The sequence below is a fragment of the Opisthocomus hoazin genome, chromosome 12 (assembly GCF_030867145.1).
Source record: "Opisthocomus hoazin isolate bOpiHoa1 chromosome 12, bOpiHoa1.hap1, whole genome shotgun sequence".
Lineage (NCBI taxonomy): Eukaryota > Metazoa > Chordata > Aves > Opisthocomiformes > Opisthocomidae > Opisthocomus > Opisthocomus hoazin.
In genome coordinates this window covers 11,856,674-11,882,610 of record NC_134425.1, presented here as the reverse complement: position 1 = coordinate 11,882,610, position 25,937 = coordinate 11,856,674, and the positions used below count along the sequence as shown (strand labels likewise).

General features: G+C 37.9%; 1 protein-coding gene across 1 annotated transcript in view; it reads left to right on the top strand.

The window, feature by feature from the left end:
• Positions 1-25,937, top strand: part of CDH11 (cadherin 11) — a 528,216-nt gene that overhangs the window by 404,267 nt on the left and 98,012 nt on the right. Inside the window, exon 9 of the mRNA XM_075434068.1 lies at positions 11,197-11,331. The gene's annotated coding sequence lies outside the window, so the exon portion shown is untranslated. The remainder of the gene's footprint in view (positions 1-11,196; positions 11,332-25,937) is intronic.

Sequence of the window (25,937 nt, the reverse complement as noted above, 5' to 3'; positions counted from 1 at the left end):
CTGGTGCTGTGGTCTGAAATCACATGTGTGTTTTGTAGTTGTGGCTTGGTCAATGGGGCACTAAGTACCAGAATGTTCATGGCAGTGCTGATCCCTAAAAGTATCCCTCAGTGTTTAGAAATTCTTTTAGTTCTGCTTCTCATCTCTATAATCCCAAAAGCAGTTGGTGGTATATGGCGGTAAAAAGTTATTTTTGCATTGGGAGTATTAGGAATGTTTTGAGTAGACTAGTCCCTTCCCCCAGACTTCCACTATCCAAGGCTTGGGGTAAGTACTGTAATTCCTGAGATTCATCCAGGCTGCAGAACACTCGTTCAGACACCAGGAGATGTTTTCATGAAGTCAATTAAAGTTGGTGGCGGATGAGATACAAAGTTTTGCAGTCATGCTTTCATTTGTAGATAACAGACTGTGTAAGAGATCACAAGGTATGCCAGACTCATGAATTACTGGTAACACCTCAGTCTTTTCTGTGTCTCTAAAAAGACTAATAACAAAAGGAGAGTCTTCTAACATTCCCTGTAAAACTTTGTTATGTTGCCGAATAAAAAAATCAAAGTATGCTGAGGTCAATGGGAACTTTTTGTTGGCTTTGGTGAATATTGAAGCAGCTGCTAAATGAAATCTCACTGTGAACCCACAATGTTTATACTTTCTTCTTATAGCAAGAAGGCGATAGATGGGAAAGGCAAGAAAAGCTCTGCATTGTTGTTCACTGTGAAGTAAAGCCAAGAGAACAGCTTTTAGAAGAAAGAAAACAGCAATAATGTCTGATGGGAGAACTTCCAGTCAAGCGACAGCAACAGTGAGGGTTTCCATCTTCCAGTAATATCAGTATGTCTCTCTCCACAGAGAGGTCTTGCAATGGGCAGTGCTCACAGGTAGCGAGAGGTAGGTCCGTGTCTCTCATGCAGAGTCCGATCAAGCAGGGGATATCAAACCAGTGGCGCTCTCTAAGCAGAACTTCTGAGAGGTTTCAAAGGTAATCTGCTTAAAAAGCAGGCGGTATGATTTAGAAACCCTCTTTATCTTCATCCTTGAGAAACTCCCTCAGTAAAAAACTGGAATAACAAATAGCGACTAAAATTTCTGACCAAAATATTGAATGTGCTAAATGAAAAGCTGTCTTATTGGATAGCTTATTGGATTCTTCCAGCACACAAACTTCAGCAAGTTCCTGCTCATCACCATCTCTTCTCTGGAATGAAATAAATAATGCTGACCTTGGAAATATGTGGCTTAATAGTTTATCTTGTCTTTAGATCTTGCAGAACCTCATGACTATGTCTGAGGGGATTGTTTCAGATATATCCATGTCAATAAGATCTTATGTGAGCTAAAATAAGCAATTTAAGAGTGCAGGACTCGGTCATCTTGTTGACAAGCTGCCTTCACTCTAGATATATTTTCTATTATTGATGGCATTTTCAGCAGATCCCAGAACAATGCTAGGTGAGTTCTAAAACTAATATCCTTTTTCATGGTTCATTAGTTTGACTAGGTCTGGATAATAAATGGAGTTACAAAAACCAAACAAGCAAACAAAAACCTGCATTTCATTTCAGATGCAATTCCAAAACTGAAGGTGGGTGTTTTTTTTAAGAAAATTTAACTTTGATTGAGGAATCTTTATGGAAATTCTAAAAATGGCATGCTCATTTTTCTTTACGCTTTCGTATGCCTACTGAGTCCCAATCAGAGTGATAATTAAAATGCTGAAATGCAATGAAATAATCTGTCTGTGAAGTGTTTCTAACCAGAAACTGAGATCTCTTGCAAGGTTTTACAGCTCAGTTTTGCAGACCCAGATATCAGCTTTCTGATAAGCCCAGATAAGCCCCTGGACTTCTGAATGCTTATCAGACCTGACCTGAAACTCTGAGCTTGGTGAAGTTCACTTGTCTCTGGCTTTAATATTGTTTTATCAGCTGTCATTGTATAACATTACTTCTTCCTGTCCCCTTCAAACCACCTCAAAATCTTACCTGGCATTTTAATCCCAAATCCCCCTTAAATATTATTGACTTCAATACAATAGTTGTTAGGTCAATATTTTTTTAATTGCAATCTGCAGACCCTGGCAGAGATCGATAACTGTATTAAGCAGCAAAGGTGCTTAAAATGCTCACATAGTTAAAAACATTTGGACTTTTGGGCCACATAACTTCAGCATAAATATTTAGTTGCTAAATAAGCAGTTCAATGGGAATTAATGTAGATCTACACATATACTTGCCTTGTTATAAACACTAATTTCTATTACTTTATTAAATGCAATCCTATGTTCTTTTAGTTTCCCCAAGACCTCAAAATGTTAGGAATGTTACTGAGTATTTTATAACCTCTATTTCAGGTAAACCTGCCTGAATAGTTCTAATTATTTCCCAGACATAATATCTATAATGTTCTTATTGTAATTAGGGACAATTCATTATAATGGTAGAATTATTTTTTTTAAGAGAGTAATTTATGCTTGCTAGTTCGTACTCAACAATGCTTGTCACTTTAAATTTAGACACATTTAAAGGTAATTATACATATCTTGAGCTGTAGTGAAAAAACATAAAATTACAAGTTTGCTGAAGGGCTGTACAACATTTGTGTTTTCTTTTCAAACTCTTCGTGCTTCAGTATGTGTAATTGTCCAGGACACTCACATGATTTGCCTAACTGACTTTGTTACCGGAGTGATACTTGGTGATATATAAGCATAGCTCGGAAAAACGCATTCAGTGGTCTGTACCTGGAGCCTCGCCCAGATGCCTGGAGTTCAAGGCCGTGCCTCATATGTTAGCAATTTTTAGAACATCTGATTCCATACTAGAATTGGCATTTCATTATTAATATTTGATTCCATAATTACTTGATATTTAATCTTCTTATCCCACTTGGGGAGGGATTGAAAAATGATAATTTTCTATGGGACAAAGCTTCCAAATTCCAGTCAGTCTGATGTTAAGTTGCTTTGTTTTCAGATACGAAATAATTTGGTTTAATTATTCTGTCATTTAAAGTGCCCTTTCACTTCAGTCCAATGTCATTTCCATTCCCTATTGAATTCCTGGGTACTTTCAGTTTTCTGGTCACCACTGGGAAGAAAACGCGTATTAGGCAATGGGAACCTAGATATTTCTTACCAGCAAGGTGCATATGTAATGTTCTGCATTCTTAATTCAACTTAAATAGGAACATGAAGTTTATGTAAGCAAACATAAAAAGCTGACCTTTTAAGATACGACATCAGATGCTGAAGAAAATATAAAAGGAATGGGGTTATATAACATTGCAAATTCAAGATTTAGTGTGAAGAAATGTGCCTTGTATAACCAATATTAAAAGGCTAAGGTCACGCCGATTGCCAAGAGCTGCTGTGCCCTACAATGGTGACAGTAACGTAGAGCAATTATATGTCCATGGTATTCTGTCTCTCTAAGAGAATATAAGCGAATAACTGTGTTCTTTTGTCTGTGGAGTAATTTTACAGAAAATGATAACTAAGAGCAGTTCTGATAAATACTGTAAGACAAAGATTTATGCTCTGAAAAGTGGCAAAGGGAAATTTCTGTTCTGAGTTTCATCTTTGGTTTGAAAGTAGAGGTGAATCTACTACGTACACAGACAGCTTGGAGAGCTGTATCTCTCCCCCTCAAGCTGTGTGTTTAAAGGTCCTTAGGAGATTATATAAAAAAAGTTGACAGTTTGTGAAACACCAGTGTGTTGCAGATTCATCTGCCATGTAGGTGAATCTTTATTTCTAACAATTATAAAGTAGTTATAGTCAGGCAAGCTTAAAAAGCTGTGGAGTTCTCACTTATTGTGCCTGTTCAACTGAAATTATTAATTGAAAACTTGAGTTTCTAGAACTCCCATCTCGGAAGTCTTGAAGCAGCTGCTCAGACTCCTTGGTGAATGGTGTTGCTTTAAATACAGAATGAAAGTATGACTATAATATTATTGATTCTTTATTGCAGATATTAATCTTTTCTTTTAGCAGTAAATAACAAACATGGGGGCAGAGGGAATAGGATGTGCTTCCCAGTGGAATATTAAGTAATTAAATTTGAGCTGTAACTGTTCAGTATTGGCATTTTGTACGAGGACCCTGCTTTTATCACAGCTTTGTCTGCAAAATTGTATCTGCGTTTTCAGTAGGAAAGGGAGAATTCCATTTGTGTACTTACAAATTTTTACTCAACTTTGTGGCTTTGGGAGGCTGACTTGTATTCATGTTTAGCGTCCACTATAAAGAGAATTGGCAAAGAGCAGGATGGAGACCAGAAAGCGAAGACTCTTATTCCTGTATATGGAGGTGAACCCAGAAGAGAGGTAAAAAACAAATACAGGGCAGTAGGATTCTCAGAGACCTGCAGCCTCAGGTTAGTCTTAATCATATTTAGGCTGAAAAAAATGTTGGTCCTCATTTTCAAAATTGTTCAGCACTTTCCAGATTCACTATGAGGGATTTGAACTCTGTGCGTCTTAAAACCTAGGCACTTATTTTATCTTAAATATGGACAAGAGACCAATTATAGCCCTTTTATTTTAAGCTGGGCGTAAGTGTACTATATGCCATCATAGCATATTCAGTGAATCTCTAGCTCGTGGAAGATATTTTTCTATCCCTTAAGACATTTATAAAACCAATATAAAAACCTCAGCCTGGTAAAAAGGTTTGAATTACCCAGAGGCAGAGCTTGCTAAGGCAGTTCAGTTTTGTGAACCTAAAATAGCTTTTGAAAGTTATGCACATTATCCTGCCACACGTCACGTAGCTGCTCCTCGGGTATGCAGTCGTTTAGGTGACAAATGGCCTGGTGAGGCAAAGTGTTGAGCATTTTTGGACTCTTGAATTTTTAGCGGGATTGAGGGTGTCTGTCACTCTCTGGACTGGGTACAAACTGCAAAGGTCTGCTGTAATTGAGGACAGGACTCTGCTTTATTAATAGAGTCTGTGTGTTTGGGAGATACCTAATGTGATCTAAAATATGTTAGGTGTAAGATGGAGACTGGCAAGTTTTTGAGAACTGCAGCTGGAGAGATTTTCTTTATTATAATTGACAGATTAAGGATGTCTTTACCTTTTAGATAGTGCTGTAACTAATGCTTTCCGTTGGTGACATGATCACTGATAGTAATGACAGACAATTGGATCTGTCTGCCCATTTTAATGAGGTCTCGTTGCAAAGGCCTTCTCCAAAGCCAGCGTTGTGTCACTGAGCCTCCTAGTGCCTATGAAGTTAAAGCAGGGTCTTTCTGGAAGTGATCAAACTATTTGGGATTTTTTATTTTATTCTGTTTTCTAGTCAGAAAGTTGTGTTTTCAGGATTGATTTCTGCTGAAAACTTGGGTTTGGTTCTTTCAGAGCCAGTTTTAGTTGATACTCCATGCCGTCTTGTTTCCATGGCCTGAGGTTTTCCTCTCTTGCAGCTAAACAAGACTCATCTGGCTAAAGAAATCTGAAATTGTTGATCACTTGAGGAGAACAAGCAATTAGGTATATTAACAAGCTCTCAGCAGCCACTCAGAAGTATTCTAGAATCAAAATTTTTCTTCATCATCCTACATCCTAAGACATGTACAACTTCCAGTGGAAATAATAGTGGTCTTCACCTGGTTGTATTTAAATACAGGTCTGTGATTCTATTGTGAATAATTGTATTTATTTGATAAATATAGTATGACATGGAAGTTTACTTCTTTGTTCAGAGAACAGAATAGAGGTGTGAGAGAGAAAAAGATGCAAGCTGCAAGCTGCAAATCAGCTGTTTAATGATTAAGACAAAACCCAGGTTATGCAAAGGACGGCCGTAGGGAAAGTAAGAATGTGGGTTTATGACAAACCCCTGAGCAATACCAACACAACAGTCATCTGCATCTTAAAAACCCCACTTTTATGAAGTTGGCTCAGTTTATGCTTTCAGAAACATACCAATGTTTTACAGCCATTTGTGTGGCTTCTTCCCTGAAGGAAATAAAAGCATGTTAATTTATTTAGAAAAACAGAATGTTTTCCAGAAGAAATTTCCACATTCCTGTCCATCTGACTTTTAATCCCTAAGTCAAGAACTGTTTAACACAGTGGCATGCCTGCACGCAATACAAATTAGGAAAGACTGTGTTTTAAGCTTTTTGTACAGACAAAGAATAGTAATACTGACTGTGGTAGTAGAACACATCGTTTATTTTGCATGTTATGCAGCATGTTCATGTTCGTTATAGCTGGTATTGACTAATGCAGTTTGAATAAATGTACAATTTTCTGGATCAGATTCAGTGATTGTGGAACCCATATCCTAGAAGAATAGTTCATGTGAATTGCACTGGTAAAATACAAGAGGTCCTCATGGACTGTGTTTTTTTTCATCCCACCCCTGCCCCAAACACGCTGCCATGAATGATGATTTCTGTCTCCCATGTGATATTTTCAATAATCATGTATGTTTGCAGGCAGCATTTTCAAGCTTGGCATATGGTAATGTATAGTACAAGTTAAATTAGCAACAGAAACTTCGCCGATTTATGTTTTGTTTTTGTTCTAGGGTTTTTTTTTCCTCTCCATGTTTTCCCTTTTTAGACTGAAATTCTGTTGCGTACGTCAGTATGTAGGAGTTCCTCTAAAAGCTCCTCTTAATGGGAGACGATTATTAATGCAGAGATTGGGAGCTAAATGCAGGTAGCTTGTGCCAAGAATGAGGGCAGAATATGACTGCACCACACTGCAGCCATTCAATATGACAATTCACACCCGGTTTTTCATCCCAGGTCAGGTAAATGTTCTCAAAACTGACTTGACGTGTGATGAATAGGCAGAGTGCGGATTCAACCCTTAGCAGTGCCAGCCTGTAGTGTTATAAGTCAAACTGTAAGTATAAAGAAGGCCCAAGTTTTTCAGATTTACTATATTGTTTCCAGAATATAATTTGATTATTTGTGAACAAATATGTAGAAGTAGTGAATGGCTTTCGTAGTTACCCAAGGTACATATAACGTATTTTAAAAATATATTAGTCATAGGTGAAACTAGCTAATACCTACATCAGTATATTTTACCTTTTAATGGGTTGGAGGTGAAATTAGTCACGTGTTTTGCTGTCATCTCTGCTTGTTAATAGAAAAAAAAGTAGAAATAAAGACACAAAATCGTTCTAAAAAGTAGCATTGATTTAGGTAAATGTGTGCTAGTGTATACTTAAGGCTATGCAAATAAGAGCTTTGCTGTGTTTGTGTAGAAACATGACTGAAATATTCCCTTCAAATTGCTTTATCTTCCTTTACAAAATATAATGTGTGAGGTATTAGAGGCCTCACGTTTCCTCCTCCTGGTAGCACTAGACCTTGTTTGCCTCTTGCGGCTTTTCATGGGTTTGGTTGACCTGAATTTTTTTCGACCCTTTTAGGAAACATTGGGTTCTTATTTTTTGGCATGGGATGAGCCTAGTGTAATTTTACTAAACTTTAATCCTCAGTTACAAAATGAGTTGCTATTGTTGTGGTGTATAAAAAAGGAGTAGGAACAGGAAATTACTCTGTTTTTAAAATAGGATTTTTACGAGTGCCTTCCAGGAGTGCATTAAGCAACATGACTTACATCTGTCTCGTGTGTTTTGTTCTCGGATTCTCTCCCTAAGGGAGAATGGTGTGTGCAGTGGAGCATTTTGTTTTGGTAGGGTTTGTCATTTTATTTGCTTTATATACAAACTATCTCTGTTTATATTGCATGGGAGTGTGCCTTGCATTTGGAGCACAGGTGGAGGAATTTGGGATGTCTCTGCAGGTCTGTGAAGTCAGTGAAGGAAACGCCATGATGCCAACCCAGTAACATCAAGTTAAAGTGTCTTAACAAGACAATTCTTGTTACACATTTTGAAAACTCATGTATTCAAAGCATTTTCTGGGGACTTCTCTTGGTTTTGATATGGGGATTTGTTTTTTCTCAGTTATTTTAGCAATTCCTACATCTAAGCAGAAAACCTCTGTATCCAGAGGGGACACTGAGTTGTATCATCACCGGAGTCCCACAAAACGAAGGAATTACAATTCAGAAAATGTTAGCCAGAGCTCCCCTCTGAAAGACTTGCAGTACAAACCAAACTTTTCATTTACTAAGAAAAATATTTTTTGTCTTCTCAGTGAAGGGCATAAAAAATAAATAGTAAGAATAGAAGCTGATCAGAACAAGTATGGTTTGCTGTTATTACCATTCTTTATTGGTTTTAGGTAGTGTCCAAATAATCCAATTAGAATGAAACTCCTTTTGTGTTAGACCCTATGTAAACTAGAATAAATTTTACAGCTTTTTCTCAGCTGTACATCCTCTATAAGTACATTGCATGGTGTAGGCAGACAGGCTGGATACCAAGCAACACAGACAATGCAGGAAATTGTGTGGCCTCCATTACATGGTACGCAGCTCTATAATGCAGTATTTGTTTCTGCTGCTGTGTTCACTTCTGTACAGCAGAGAAGTACATATGTATCTGGGCTGGGGTTTTTCTGTGTCGTACATTATCTGCTAGACAGCAACAGTAATTAGACTAAATTTAGAATGTACAGAGTGGTGAATTTAGGTTTTCAAAACAAACTGATGCTGGAGTTACGCACACTAGAATGCCTTAAATTGAGTATTGAAAGGCAAAAGAAATGGACTAAATCACTTACAATTTTCTGGGGAAAAAAGATTGTAAAATATGCTAAAGGATCCAAGTAGGCAGAAAAATGCTATTGTAAGCTGGGACTAAGGTCTGATCTCATTTCTTGCCCAGCTGTAAGACAGGGAAGAATAGAATTTCTATCCGACTGATATAGTCTTGACTGTGTCACTGATGCTAGGGCTGTAGCAGTGAGATTGCTTCCTGTGGTCATCCAGCAGATGCAGGAAGGGTGCGTATCCCTCTAAAAAGAGTCGAACATTGTTATCTGTAATCTGTGGTGGGAGTACAGCATTGCTCGGGCAAGCGGTATGAGTATTTGAAAGTAGAGAGAGAAGCATAGTCTGATGTAAAGATGTGCTCAAGAAAAGAACACTAAATTTTAGAGGGGGGTAGTGTGTGTGTATTTATTTATTTATTTACCATAAGGGCTCACAATAGATTAAATTTTAAGCCAGGAAATTTCATATTGGTATAATTTTTGTTCTGTGTACAATTTTGCCACTTTATTGTAGGACAAATTCAGTCAGACATTTGAATGGAATAGAAAATCTGATTTGCTCCAATGTTGTTCAAGATGCTTCAACTTATAACTGTATCTGTATGAAAGGCCCACCTTCTTACAGAACACGTAACTAAGAAGCTACCAGGGCTAGTGTATCTGTACATAGAGGTCTGTATACATGTTTTTAACAGTTGATAATAACCTCTATAAATCACACCATTAACAAACTGCCTAAAACTAATAAAAATAGCTTACATTCTTAAATCACTGTTAGTTTTGAAATCAGAAGAAGTGATGGTCTCACGTTTCCTGCAGTAGGGAAAACTGAAAAGCAAACACTGAACAAACGAGTTGCGTGGCTGTGGCTGGTGAAGCGATGCCAGAAGGGTTGCAGCCTGGCACCAGGGAATGGCAGACTTGTCTTCCCCCGATAGGCACTTCCTTGCTATTTTCCATGTTGGCAGGTATTAAATATTCTTTATTTTGCTAACCATACTTATTTGGAAGTTGTAAATTGCTTTATCCGAAGTAATTGGGGTATTTTCAAGGAATAGGGATCTACATTATTTATCCTTTTATTCTGCTTTTTTTTCATTATTGGAGGCAGAGGGGAAGCATATTTTTATTTTACCTTTTTAGAGAAATAAAACTTACTTTGCTTGTTGAGCTGGGAATGTAAGAAAAACATGCAGTATGTCAAAATTTGCAGTAAAGTAATGAGCTCTCATTAACACTGCATTCCACCCCAAATTTCTTACTCTTCCTAATAGCTTTTCATACCAACACAGTTTTCTCCAGTAAAATTAGAGACTATGTATAGTACCTAACTTTAAAATGACAGATACATTCAAAGACAGGTTGCTGAGATTTTTACTTACTGATTAGCTAAAATAAATACACATTTCCTTCTAATTTCTATGTCCAGCAAAGTAAAGACACATAATTGCATCTTGCTAAAAATGTTAAGTTTTTCAGCTTTTTGGGGAACTTTTTCTAATATAGAGATTCCTCAGAATATATATTGTATTTAAAGATACAATGCTAACTGAATTCTTGCAATAGCTTTCCGCAGTATTTCTATGGAAAAAGGAAATTTGAAAATGCATTTAAATAAGGGTGGGGGTTTTAAAAATTTTTTTTAGTAGAGTTGTTCTAGTTATCTTGTTCTAGGCCATCACCCAAATCCCACACATATAGAGGATTTAAAATTAGATTAATATACAACAAGACACAGGGACTGGATGCGCGTGTAGACAACAGTGGTCTGTTTATTCAGGTCTCAGAAACTAAACAAAATTGAGTTTGTAATGGGGTAGGCAGCATGTGTGGGTGGAGGGTGGATGTGGAGTGAAAGTGGGTGATAGCTCGTTGCATTATAAATGTTTCGGCAGGAGGTATCTGGAATCATTCCTTCCCTTCCATGTAGTGAAATCGTAAGGGAGTTATGCTGCATCCCAAGTGAGTGCTAAGGAAACCTTTATACCAAGCAACATCATGTATTCTGCATATGCTACACATGATGTGGGAAAACTCAAATTAAAATTGAGGGGGAGAGAGAATATGCGACTGAGTGGCATAAAGGTTTTATCAGCATGAGGTTGGGAGGGGGTGCCTTGTTCGCAAAAGCAAAGCTGAATTTATTAGTTCACATTTTTTCTCTCCCTCTGAGCCCTCAATCTTGGCACTCACTGTAGAACTTGGGCTTGTGGGCACAGGCTACAAGAATAGTTTCAATATCTGTTGTAAAACTCCTTTTTATCTTTCAATAAATACTTCTTTGCTGGAATATGCAAGGTGGTTCTGGGTGCAAAAGTCTTACCAGCACTTGTTTGGAATGTTCTGCGTTTCTCACTTGTAATTTTGCAGTCTGGAAACGTGTGTGTGTGTGCATTTTGAGTGCTTTTAAAGTCCTGTGTCTGAGTCTCAGCCATTAATCTAGCCAACTGAAACAAAATGAAACAAAACCTTCCATATAAGAAGCAACATTTCTTCCTTCACATTCCCCATTCCTCTGCCACAAAATGCTTTTTTCCTTCTCCCTAGATGGATCATTTGCTCATCCCTTCCAAACCCTCAGCATCTGGAAACTGTGTCATTCTGGATTAGCGAGTTTGATGTTGTTTCCCAAGAGTGATCAAAAGCTGAAGTGTGACAGTGTGCTGCCCAGGCTCTCCCAAGGTGATGTCGGTGATGTAATGCTTATTACAGCTATTGGAGGACATGTTGTAAAAACGTTAAAACTACTGCATTCCCAGCCTTTCCAAGGGCAATACAGTTTCAAGTCATGCTGCCTTTACACATTAATAAACATTTAAAATGTCTTTCAAAAAATTTAAAAAAGTGTGAGATCTGTAGTTACACGTTGTATGGTTTGTGGTAAAGATAGTCTAATGTGCCAAATCAAGATTTTCTAGGAAAGTAACCACCATGAAGTACTTGTGCCGTTAGGAAGTAGCTTCCTATCTTCATCACAGAATCACAGAATAGTAGGGGTTGGAAGGGACCTCTGTGGGTCATCTAGTCCAACCCTCCTGCCGAAGCATGGTCACCTACAGCAAGCTGCACAGGACCTTGTCCAGGGGGGTCTTGAATATCTCCAGAGAAGGAGACTCCACAACCTCCCTGGGCAGCCTGTTCCAGTGCTCCGTCACCCTCAGAGGGAAGAAGTTCTTCCTCATGTTCAGACGGAACTTCCTGTGCCTTAGTTTGTGCCCATTGCCCCTTGTCCTGTCACTGGGCACCACTGAAAAGAGCTTGGCCCCATCCTCCTGACACCCACCCTTCAGATATTTGTAGGCATTTATAAGGTCACCTCGCAGCCTTCGCTTCTTCAGGCTGAACAAGCCCAGCTCCCTCAACCTCTCCTCGTAGGGGAGATGCTCCAGTCCCCTCACCATCCTCATAGCCTCCGCTGGACTCTCTCCAGTAGCTCTTCATCTTTCTTGAACTGGGGAGCCCAGAACTGGACACAGTACTCCAGATGGGGCCTCACTAGGGCAGTGTAGAGGGGAAGGAGAACCTCCCTCGTCCTGCTGGCCACACTCTTCTTGATGCACCCCAGGATCCCATTGGCTTTCTTGGCAGCCAGGGCACACTGCTGGCTCATGGTTAACCTGTCGTCCACCAGGATGCCCAGGTCCCTCTTTGGTTTCTGCAAGATTACTTGTGGTCTCTATTTCCATGACATTTTGTTTGACCTGTCTGTGACTGTAGTTGTAGAACAACCAGTAAGATTTTTTAATACATTAGCTGACTTCCGATTTTCAGGCTAGAAATGGGCAGAAACAGTCCTTAATAAAGATGACCTCTAGTTACACTGCAAGATAAGCAGTGAAAGAGGGAGGGACAGTATACTAAAGCATGAAGAGTTTCTGGTACTTGTTAGTGACAGGAAAAAGCTGTGCAAGTCTTTTATTACTCATTAAGGTCAATTGGTCATGATGTTCTTGCATCTATTGACTTTGAATCATGGAAGAAGAAAATTTTTCAGATTTTACAAGGAGGTAAGGTAGCACGGAGGAGGATTTTTCCTCCCGTGACTTGTCTTCTTTCTGACCTGATGCTTTCTCTCGGCAGCATAAACTCCCGACCTCACTTTTTCCTGCTTGCCCAAAACGAGTACTCTAATATCAGGCTCCCACCCACCACCCCCCAATCATATGTTATCTACAAAGAAAAAAAAAGTAGGTAGGAGGTCCAGATTTGTTCCTACAGCTGATAAATTTCTAACTTTTATTTTTTGTGGTTACTCTACTTGAATATATTCTCTCTGATACGTGAATAACAGGGAGAAAAAAATCAAATCATGGAGACAGAAATGGAAACTATTCTTGCCATAAATCTTCCATTTTTCTCTGTTTACTCAGATAGAAAATTGGCTTGGAGTTGAAATGCAGTGTGTATATGCATGTGTGCATGCTTCTGAGCCTTTCTTACCAATGCAAGAAGTGACATTTTCCTAATTTCAGTTTATATAAAAAAGGCTTTGTGTGACTTTGATTTTCATAACATGAAGGTCAAACAATTCAGAATGGAAACAATAATATTCTTCAGAAATTCACCTATGAAAATATATTTAAGTTGTTTCTGGAAAACTGCCCTTCAAAGCTCCTTCCCAAATAAACTCGCAATGACATTTCAAAAACAGAACATGGATGCCAGTAACTACAGGGAATTTTTGGATTGTTTCTGCTAATTTGGTAACCACACACAAAATACCTGTTACACAAATCAAACTCCAGTAATTTACTGTCCAGGTGCCTGATCTTGTAACAGCCAACATGCTGAGAAAACACTTGAGGATATTCAGCTCAGTTTATACACGTTCTGTATTGCTTTTTCTATTACTTTGATTGCCGATCTCACTTCCCAAGGCCTTTTAACGTTTGGAGAGATAAAGCTGCTATTCTGTTAAGTCACTAGGAATTGAAATATCAGAGTAATTTGACGTCACATGGGTCATCCAGTTAAGAACTAAGGTTTCATCATACGTTTGTATAATTTTTTGTTCTTTTTCATAAAGAAACAAAATGTGGTGTTGCCTAGCTGGACTCAAGTGTTTGGGTAAGATAAATGCACTGACTGTATAGATAGAACAGCTCCGTGCCTTTAGCAATAACGTGGGCAGGAAGGATTGTAGAACTGGAAAATCACAGGTCTGGAGTGTCCAGGGATCTGTGTTATCTTCCCATCTCTGTCAGACTTCATAAATGAAGCTTTGCAGCAGCTTTCAGAGGTAAGTACAGATCATCCTCCTTTTGCAGAGGGGAGAACTGAACAGAGTGATTCTCAGGAACTAAAAGGCAGGGTGTGAATTTTACCTGAAGACACAGAAGCAGCCTAGCAGAGTTGGGAAGCTAGCTCAGAAGCCCTCCTGAGGTTTAGTACAGACATTCACGTGGCAAGTTCACCCTCATTTTTCTTCAAGTGTAGAGCGCCAAGTTAGGAGGCTTCGCTTCTATCAAGAGATGTTGCAAAAGGGTGAGAAGGGGAAGGGGTTTTGATAGAAAATATACAAGGACACCGAGTCTTTTCTTAACCTTCTGTGGATATTCTTTGATCTCTGTCTTGAGCATGCTTTCCTTTGTTGCAGAGTACTACTTGATATTGAAGAAATATATAAATATAGAATCATAGAATCTTTAAGGTTCAAAAAGACTTCTGAGATCATGAAGTCCAACCGTCAACCCATCATCACTGTGCCTACTAAGCCATGTCCTGAAGTGCCACATCTACACATTTTTTTAACAACTCCAGCGATAGTGACTCCACCACTCCCCTGGGCAGCCTGTTCCAGTGCTTTACAACTCGTTCAGTAAAGAAATTTCTCTTAATATCTAGTCTAAACCTCCCCTGATGCAAAGTGTACTTTATGAATATGTTAAATAACGTATTGGAAAACATAGAAGTCACCACAGTGATGAAGATCTGGTGAAGGATGAAACCCCCCATCCCTGATGAGCTGTTCGTAGGCATGGAGGAGTTCATATGCTGAGAAAGCTCTGGCTGGGTCCCCTGCCCTGGGCTGAGAGCACAGTGGTGCAAAACCAAAAGGACTGGTTCCTTGGGGAAATCGAGCTGAACGCCAAGGTAGTTTTGCTTTCCTAGGTAGCACAGTTCTGGCCTAGTGATGAGTCATCTTATGTAATGCCTGAATCCTGGAAAGGAATTACTTGACACCAGCTCTCATTAATATTAGTTTTGTTACTGTATCTCAGGTAAAAGTTGAAGATGCTTTATAGAATATCTGGTGGATAGTTATTTAAAAATACATATATATCTTGCTAAAGACTAAGTGTAGATGTGGATGAATATATGAGTCCATTAGCCCTACAGAGACATACCTGTGAGAGTAAATGTTGTGAGCTGTCCATGTTTTGTTTTTATCGTTTTGAGAGTGATTACGCCATGAATCTGAATTGTTGCCTTCTGGGTTTGATCCTTAAAACTTAGACCTGACCAAATTTTCTTTTTTTTCTCTGTGTTTTTAAAGCAGGAAAAAATGTTTTCAGACTGAAAACCTTGTGACATGATTTCTAAAGGAAATACCATGTATTGATCCATAGTCATGTGGTCTGTTGTGGTTGGCATTGTTTTATTGCCTAGGTTTAATGTTTTTTACTGGTTAAAGCTTTTAGTCTGAAGTCACAGCAGTTGCAAGGGAGCATTGTGGATATAAGTAGGGTATTAACCTGTCTTGTTTAACTGCTAGCTCATTCCTCTAGAGGCATCATGTTTGTCAGATCATTTTTCAGCTGTGCCACACAAGCCTGTGCATGATATTTATTCTCCCTGTAACAAATTCTTTAATTAATTTATAGATGGGGCACTTAGGAGCTCCATTTTGTTACCTACTGTTATTATCATTACTTTAAAGTAAGTTTTGGATAAGTCTTCATTTTTGTCAGGGTTTTGTTTTTTATTAAAGGGTGCATTCTGCACTGAGGAATCTTGTTATGATCGTGCAGTAACTAAGAGTTATATGGTTCTGCTCTGGTTTAAGTATGAGCACAACATGACCAGATGGATGGTGGTAGCCAGCGTAATTTCTTTTGTTGCTGCTGAATTTCAGCTTAGCTGCTTGTAGACCTCCAGGTACTTTCAAGGGCTGCTCAGAAGGGGACTGGAATCCTGGGGTTATCACGTGGCTTGTGTGAAGTCAGACAGCAAGGAGATTGCTGTTTGCCCCAAACCTTCCCAGTTAGGCTACTCCAGAGCCAAAGTTCCTTGTTCCTGGCTCTGACCCTAGAATGGTCTACCTATTGCACAGAAACAAACAAGTGGGAACACAGCTGCAGTAGAAGATCGGGTGAATGAGCCCTGGCAGAAGCAAAGGGCAGTTTCTGTGTCTGAAAAGCATGTTCCTGAGCTGAGGACTGAGGAAGAATGTCTTCATCTTGAAGTAGTTTGCTGCTTCCTTTTAGCTCCTGTCAGTCACCTTTGTCTATCTTGGGTATTTATAAAACACCTATCACTTCAGGATCTAAATGGCAGGGGCCTCCTATGGAGAGCAGTTTAGATAAAATAACTACATGGAATAACTAACTGACAGGCTGCAGAGTCTCTTCAGATGTGAATTTGCTTGGGAGAATGAATACATCCCACAACATTTAACTACTAATGTATAAACTCAATTGTAAATATTTATACTCTGCAGTATAACACAGAGTTTTGGCACATTGTCCATAAAATCTTGATATTTTGAGACAAGTAGAATTTAATTTCATATATTTCATGCAACTGTATTTTTCATCAGTTTTCCACAGAACTGTATGATGAACTTCAGCAGGGGTAAAGTAAATATTAATGAAAATATATTTGACTTAATCTTTTAATAATGAAGATATAATTTTCAATACTAGAGTACTATATATACAAAAATATGCTTGGCTAAATTCTGAAGTAATACTTCAAGATGAGTTTGCAGAGCCTCAATTAGCAGATGACAAATGGAGGAATGATAAATTTGGAGCAGTACCTGTTTTCTTGTAGGTTCAAAGGTTGGTGGGTAGAGGCATTTTGCAGAGTGTTGCTTGGGTATCACTGAAACGCCACTTTCTGGAGCAGTAAAATTCAGCATCAGAAATCTATTGCTCTTTTACACTTAGTTTGAATTACAGGGAGAAGTATTTCAAGTTATCTCTAATAAAATATCTGATAATAATTTTATTGGAAACCAGAACTATTCAGAAGATAGAAGTTACTTTAAGAGCAATATGGTATGGGCAGAGGTAAATTAAAGAACTCAACACATTCTAGTGAAAATGCTTAAAAACCATCTAAATGTGTGAGTATTTTAACTAGAGTTTCTGGCTCCCAGTCCTTAATTGTACTCAAAACCATTGTTCCCAGTAATGTTGAACTCTGGGTTGATGTAACTGTAGTGAATATACAATGGAGAAATAGGTGAAATTTATTGAATTAAAATCTAGAAATCAAGGGAAGGGAAAACATGTTAGAAATTACCTGCTGTTTTGCTGTTACTAGACAAGCAAAAGTTGTGGGGTTTGGGGAAGGTTTTTTTGTTGTCCATCACACTGAGTCCTTTTCGTACCTTCAGGTGTTCTGCCGGTAAAAATACTACCAGGCACTGAGAGCGCTTAAATTTGTTCCAGCTCATGAGCTCTAAATCTGAAAAGGTGACAAAGGTGCCTGTTTCAGTGAGTTCTTTTAGTGTCATGCTAGACCTAAAATCCAGAGCGCCTTATAACACGTGCACCATGCTTTGAGCAAGTAGAATACATTTTCTGTTCCTAAATAAAGTTGAATATTTTTCATCTGGAGTTGGTTTTCTACTGTCAGCAAAAAAAGACCATGGATGCAGTTGTCTATTTATGAGCAAGTTTTATCTCTAAACAGATTTGTAACTAAAAGCAGAAATATCTTTTTATGGGAGACAGCTGGATGGGAGATTAAAGAAATGCAACAAGGGAGGGGAGTTCAAATTAACAAACGTTCCTAGACACGGAAGGCCTGTAAGCATTAGCAAGCTTTCAGCTTGCGACCTAAAAACTTATCTAATCTCATCCATGGGTCTGTACTGATGGGTTTCACTTTGTTATTTGATGATAAAGAAATCTTTGAAAAGCCCAGTGTTGAGCTATAACTCTTTTACATCTTGAAGTATCAGACAGACCCTATAAATACGTGTCAGCTTAAAAATTTCCAATTATGCATGGAGTTGGGGCTCAAATGGTGTCAAGCAGTTATGTCTAACAGACCTTGTGCTGATAAAGTTTTTGTTAGGACACACTGTTCTGGGTCTTCAGCAGCTTCCCAGGAAGCTTCAAGGTCCTTGAGCAGTCTTGGAGAGACTTTTCACCACAGCAGACGTTTTGTTCTAGGGAAAGAAAAACTTGCTCCCTGAAGAGCAAAATATCTGAAGATGGGCAGACAGGAATCGGCTTGTCCACAGTCCACTCAGTGTGTAAGTCGGGTTGTAATAGTACATTGTATCAGTCATTTAAAACACTTTCTGTCACAAGAAACTGTGCAAGAAAATTTTGCATGATGTTCCTGCTGGTAGCAAGATGGTAGCCCTCAGATGGGAGCCTCTAAGTACGTTTTTAATAACGATATAGAAAATCAGCTCTCGAAAAAAAAGGCAATTGTTCTGTGCAGCAAGCATTTGAATAGCTAGACCTTGAGTTATTTGACAAATCTGGCTGAACTTTTCTCATGAAGTATACAGCAATATGTCATTTAAAAATAGTTGGAGTATGCCTGTGCATATTGTATTCTGTCTTTCCTTGTTTAAATACTATTATTGAGAATGCTGCCAATTTCTAACAGAACTGTTGTTTGTTTTTAAGTCAGTATAGTTACATTTGGAATTGTGTTCATCCTTCATACTGTGTTCATTTTTATTTGATTTTTCACATTTGTCTTATGAAGGCACATCTTCTGCTGGAGCAAGCTACCTCAGATATACTGACTTCCAGTTGCACCATAACAGAATCTTATATACGTTCAGAAAATTTACAGAAATATCTCGGCCAAGGAGAGAAAGTATCGGCATTCTTAATATCAACTCTCCTGAAGACAGGGTTTTTTCTTCTTAAGCTTTACCTGATGCTTAATTGGGTTTTTGTCCTATATCTCATACATATCCATTCAAACAATGAAGGGTGGAAGATCCTGTCCTCTATGTAGTTAGCTGAAACCAAGTTTCCCAATATCCATATGTTCATCACATCTGCTTTACTTGTTTATAACCCTCAAGTTTGCTCTGAAAGAATGAAGAGGAGAGACTAAAGTTATTTATTCTGGTAGCTAATAAATGCACAAAAGAGGGAGAAGAATGGCCAGCATGTAACTTTCTTTATGTTGCTGATAGAACTTGAAGAAAGATTTGGAGAAGTCTGCACGCTGGAAAGCAGGTGCTTGCGCATCTTTGTGCTCTGACCCCAACTCCCCCAAGTAGCTTCTGGATGCTGATATTTGGCCATGTAATGTGGCTTAATGAAGGGATGTAGGTGAATATGAACAGGAATGAGCTGAGATGCTTTAGCTCTGTTCCCTGGTTTCTTGTCTTCTATTTCACTTCTGTGACACTATTCCTCCTGCTCCACTCAGGATTCCAGGTGCTATCCCACCTATGTCTGGTGTCCATATTTCTCAGTAGAGGGTTGTCTGAAAACTTGCAAAATCATCCTTCCTAGAAAATATCAGAGATTATTTGGATGGTGTACCCAGCTGAGTCTGTATGCTCCAGGAGATTTCTCATTACTGGCTTTTAGACAGAACAACAAAATATGTGATTGCTGAAAACACGCAAATTAAATTTAAAAATAGAAGAGTTACAAGATCCTTAAATTATGTTACTGCCAAATCATAGATCCAATGGCGATTTTTTGCATGGTTTGTTCTTTTGTTTGTTTGTGGGGTTTTTTTAAAGCAAGATATTAAAAAAAAGTCTTTAGTCACTTAGATACATTTAAAGGTTTTGGTTTGTTTTTTTTCCACAGGATTGCAACTTCAATATTTTGGGGGTTAAATATGAAATTTTAGAACTGTTCTGTTTACTTTCTAAAGTGGATTGAGTGCAGGTGTTTGTAGCAATTTATGCTTTCACCTTCCTAGTTGCAATTATGTATATACATTACAGAATCAAATTCCAATCTCTGAAAATCTGTTTCTTTCATTGCTTCGTGAGAGTATCATCAGTTTAGATCTTTCTTACACATGTTCATGATTATATCCTAACAAGAAAACATTTTTCAAATTCATACTTTAAAAAAGGAGAAACAATGTATCTGATTCTTCAACGCATGAAAGTAATGTGAGATTTGCTTTGACTGGAATTCTTTCTTCATTGTGTGTAATTCTAATCCAGAACACATTTTTATTTCCCTCCAATTGACATTCTTCCAGCATGTGCTTGGTTGGAGATCTACAAAAAGACTGAAATACATTGTGAAAGCACATTTTTTTTTTTTTACATAAAAATAGTACTGGTGAATATCTATTCCATGTATTTATGCAGGGAATATTGCCCTTTTCATACTCCTTTGTCATTTTTCCAACAGTAAAAACTGAGATGGAGAGGACACGTAAATTGTTTGATGTATTTGTCTGCTATACAAAGATATTCACTAGATATTTCAAAATTAGATTTGTTGGTTTGGTGGTGGCTTGTTGGGGTTGTTTCTTCAATATTATATGATTTGTTTCTTCCATTTACATTTCTGCCATTTCAGTTAATCTTGGCAAGTCACATCTTCGGTATTACTGTAGATGGCACCTAAGTCCTAGTTTTATTCATTCTGAGAACATATCTTGGGTGCCTTCTGGTACATTCTTTTGTTCACAAAAAAAAATTTTTTTGATTAAAAAAGTCAAAATGGGATATTTTTCATAAACATAAAAAAAATTAATCTAAACTTTTCTTTTGAGCAATGTTCATTTTTTTCAGTGTGAATAGCCTTTAACTGCCTGGTGCATACTATGGAACGTTCACACCCTTTTGTGGGGAATATGAATGTTGAAAATATCAGCCATGAAGCCATAAGGAGACTAGTTCTATGACATGTATTAAAAAGAAAAAAAAAAAACCACAAAACAAAAAGTGAACAGACCTCTTTTGCTATCCTGTTTCTTCTCCGTGTGAAAAAGAAACAACCTCAATGTGGAGAACAATAGCACCTGCAAGTAAGGAGAACACTCTGAAGGGAATTCCTTGAAATTCCTTCTGCAGTACAGGCGTTTATGAAGACATGCATGTGTATAGAGCTTAGAGGGCAAGTAATCAAAAAGTGTTTTTAATTTCAGGATGGATGAAACTATTAGATTATCTGGCTTGACCTTTTACATGCAATAAATCTTGCCCTTTTACTGTACTGTACTGAGCCCCATGATGTGAATGAGGCAATATTTTTTTAACAAGACAAGTATCTAGATGGGAAAAGATGAAGGCACCATCCTTCCTTAATTATTGCCATGTTCAATTATCCATTACAAATATATGCCCAGCTTGGATTTGTCTGATTTCAGTATGTGTTATGTCAGGTGTGTTTAGGATGTCCCCAGGTAAGTTTGCTGTCTGCTAAGTTCACTGTATTCATCAAATAATATTATTCTTCTGTAAAAAATAGCATTTGATCTCGCATGTCCTCCATTTGTCACTGAAGGTTCCCGTTGTCACTGTGACGTTACTGAGAGAAAGTAACAGTCTGTTGGTGCAGTTCTAGCTACAAATCAAACCGTTAAATTCTAGTCTTGCTTGCATGTTTCAGTGTCTTTGTGCAGGAGATCTGGTTAGAATAATGTTTCCTAAGTCATCTCTTTGTGCTGTCTCATTTTCTGGAGTCCACAGCATTTTCAGCATGCATAGTCAGGTTAAATTAATTTCCTAATAGCGCTTCCATGACTGAAATGCAGCCTGCTGTAGGTGACCCTGCTTCGGCAGGGGGGTTGGACTAGATGACCCACAGAGGTCCCTTCCAACCCCAAACATTCTGTCATTCTGTATTTCCTTAAAATGAAGAGCCAGCGGAAAGATTCTTATTTAATTTCACAGTTTCATTTATATGCAGTTTGTTTTAAAAGTTAATGTTAATATTTTTAATGCTTTACAACATTTTTGCTAGTACTTAGTAGCCATGTTACTTATTGTTTGTAATTCTGTTAAGATGATGTTAATACTCTGTACAACTGAAATCATAGAAGTCCCTGGTAATAGGTAATATAGTGGGATATCCAGAATTACAACAAAACTGAAAAGTAGGTATTTTATTTTTTTCTTTAAGCTTGTACTTCTTCCCCTCATTGGCAGGGCTAATTAAGCACCAGTATTCGAGTGTTTTCCTGTCACCTTATCAATGAGATTTCCAAGGACTTTTTTTAAGTCTTATGTAAATGTTGAAGGATACAATGGGCTGAACAGCTGCCGTCTTGCAACCAGGTCTAGAGTTCTGCATGGATACAAAAGAAGTCATTGACAGGAAGGTGAAATTAAGCTTGGTTCCTGTCACTGGAGCATTTTTCAAATTTTGGGAAATAATAAGTAGAGTTGCAGTAACAATTGAAAGCACTGCAAATAATAGAAAATACATTCTTATCATATTGGAAATGTTAAGAGAGTGATGTTAAAAAGAAGAAAACCTCCTGACATTAATGTAAAAAGCAAGAAGATTATATACCACACTATTGATTTAACACGATTATTACTGCTGTTCAGTGGTCACTTAAATGGTTAGCTGAAGGTTGAGTAAGAGTAGTAGTAAAGTAGAAAGAAAGAAGCAAAAGAAGCAGAGGAAGAGACGTAAAGGTAGAGTGGAATTATATTATCGATAGCCTGGATCGATTATTTTTTTCCCCAGGAGGCTTTACGATATGTCCTATCATCATCCATAATTATCTCCTGCTACCGCAATAGCTTTTTCTCTCTTCTAGCAGCCAGACAGTTCTGCATCTACAGTGTAGAATCCAATTTATTTTTATGTTGTATTCTTCATTCAAGGCATAACAAAATGCTTTTGAAATAGAAGCAGCATTACATTTTTTCTTAAAATTTCCATTGCTGCTTTCCCCAGTGAATTTTCCCAGATGGAAGCACTGTTCACTATAGCAGTAGTCCAAGACATGTAACATATAGATGTGTTTGGATTGGACGGGTTGATACTGCTGTATTGTAGTGAGCAAGTCAATATCAACAGGTCACAGATGGAGTTAGACTAACAGGAGATTTTTAATAAGAATGTCTAAACCAAACATTTCTTCACTGGATGTTTTTATATGTTCTGGTGGTTATTTTAGTCCCTATAAATCCCTTAGCACTGTCAAAGTTTGAGGATTTATTTGGCTTCCTCTGGGGAATTTGTAAATGCTAAGACTTTTATGACTAGAAACCCTCAAGATGATATAAAAGGTTTTAATCATGACTTGTAGGGCATGTGCTGTTTATTCTCATGCTAATAAATGAGTCATTTTATACAAGAAAATTCAGAAGAAGAAACTGGCCATGGTGCAGTTTTTCTAGTTCCATGGATTGCATATAACTCAGGTCCTAGCATGGCCCGTACCAAAAAGATTGAGGAAAAATGAAATTCTGTAACCCTGGAGAAGTGACTAACGCTGGAATAAATATTTCAGCTGATATGAGATGGGTGTTTCAAAGTGAAGGCAAGTTCCTTTGGTATCCCTTAAACAGGAAGGTTTCATGTAGATTGGGTCATGAAGGCCAGACAGTCAGGTGTACCCCACTTTCTGTGCAATGAAGAGCATAGCGAAGGTTAGAAACAAGAAGAGTAATGGCTGTGTAAGAACTGAGAACAACAACTTTTATCCCAAAATCTGTGAAACACTGAGGAAAAAATGATAGAAGATGATCACGTTTATTTCTGCATTACAAACCATGTTATTTTTAATCTGCTTGGATAAAAAAGCATAGATATGTGATTTAGGATTTACTAATGTAGAGCATTAATTCTACTGTTCTTGATCTTTTGGAGTGTTTTACTTTAAAACTTAAAAAAATTATTTATCTTAATGGACATCTTACCACATTCAAAGCCTCAGTGGAGGGAAACAGAGATAATTCTCCTGTCAGAAGACACTGAAGTGTACGAACACCCTGAAAAAGTGTGGTTGGGTATAGGTGCTCCTTCTCCATGGTGAGGGGACTGCAGTGTAGAGTCTGACTGGTTCCCAAAAGGTCTCTCAAGGAGCTACTAGGAATGAACTCTAACTAGTGTTTTCTGAGACTAAGAAGTGATTTCAGCTACTCGGTTAGGGCTCCAGGCCTTCCATATGCTCCATATTTCCTTGACTGGAACCTATAGAGCTGAGAGTATATTTTCCTGCAAATTTCTATTGACTAAGTGAACGATACCTAAAAATCAAGAAGAAAGTGCATTCTGATGTGTTTACTTTAACAGTAAGTATAAGAGTTAGTTAAAAAGCAAATGTTTTCTTTTTTAAGGTAATAGTTTAAGCAAAACCATGACAAGCATTATAAAGGAATAAGCCCAGAGACTCCTAAAATAATATTTTATGTATCTCCAGATGGTTGTGCTAATTGATACAAGTAGGTATGTTAACCTACTCAATAAGACAAAGGTTAGTGTAATCATTAAAGACAGCGTACTAGATTCTCACATTTTGTTTTTACAAATCCAGTAAGTTTTAGTGCAATTTACTTAGAATATTCTGGGGTTTCTTTCCTTATTTAGCTTTTTTTCACTTTATATTTGAAATGTTCTACCTGAAATATTGTTCTTCCATACTAACAGGAAGAGTATAGCTAGTTACAGGGCTTTGGAAAGTGGCATACTTTTAAGATGAAGTGCAATTAGCACCTTTTTATTTTAGGATTTCTGTAATATCTCTTTTCTTTCACCTTTGTACATTGCCTTGTAGCTATTATCCTCACTGTTTTATACTGCATTTGATGTCTTACCTAGGTTTTTTCTGTCTTGTGATTCAAACATTAAGTGTTTATGATTTTTGTAGGTCACTTCAATGTTATATTCATACTGGATTCTTTTAGGCAGTCTGTGCTTTGAACAGAATCAGCAATATGTAGTTTCCTTCTGTACCTTTCCCTTTGCTTGATGTTGTTTTATTGGGGTTCCTGAACAGTGTTTCATATGGCTCTAAGTTTTATTGGAGGATCAACACTTTATTTTTTATAATTATGTTGTGAACTGGAGAGGGACAAGGATCAACATATAAATAAAGAAACTGAATATTTCTCTTTGCCAGTGGCAGAAGTGTAAATTAGTTTAGTGGTGACTTGAAGAATAGTGGCATAAGGAGAAAAATTGTATACCCAGTCAGAGGAATGATCCAGATAAGTAGCTATGGAGAGCAAATGATGCTTTAAGCAACGTTAACTTCCCGGTGTACTCTGTGGCTTTTCTGTAAAGACCTGGTAGTGTGTAAGCCAAGAACCCGTGGCCTGCTGGTTCTTATGCACTGCTAAGAAGATGGGAACTACAAGCTGTTGTCAAGCTGGCATCTCAGTTGCAGCTTCCCAAAATGCTGGTGGTTTGCTTTCCTCTGACTCTGAGCCGTAGAATATGCCCTGCGTGTTCTGTGCTGGTCTTGTAGATGGGGCATAGAGTCTGTACGGCTGCAGAGCATGGAGATTTCTCTGTTGCCTTAGTTGTCCTGTTATGAGGAAGGGATAGCGTAGATTGATTTTACAAGTTTTTAAATTTTTGTATTATCTTTGGAAGTCATGTTTTAGAAGGCTATTCAGATACTGTTCTGTAACAAGACGCTTCAGAAAGCAAACAGGTCGAAGCGAGATTTTGGTAGACAGATGTGTGTCAATGGTGTGGAGACGCGATACTGAACTACCCCAGGAACAAAATCCTAGATGTCCTCAGTCTGCAGGATCAGCACCATGATCGCCATTTAGCAGATAGGATTAGCACTATGTTAATCGTTCCTCTGAGTGATGAGCATGTGTGGCCGATTTGCTCTGATGGCTGGTCAGGGTCAGAAGGAACAGCAGTGTCATCTACTTTTCACCCTTTGTACATGGCATATGTGTCCTTTAATTACCCCAAACCATTCTGTGCTAAGAGCTGAGGGCGCTGATAATTATTTTCCGAGCCATCAGAAAAAGCAAACATAAAAGAAACTGCTCCCAAACTAATGTATCTATTTTTCTATTAAAAGTAACAAGCATGTTAGTTTCCAGTGTACTCTAATGGAAACCTTTTCTGTATATCTGATATGATGTTTCCACAAAGAATTACTGTTACCTTGAACATTATCAAGGCAAAATGAACCCATCATTCCTGAGATGAATTTACATAAAAATGAAGCTATTCCAC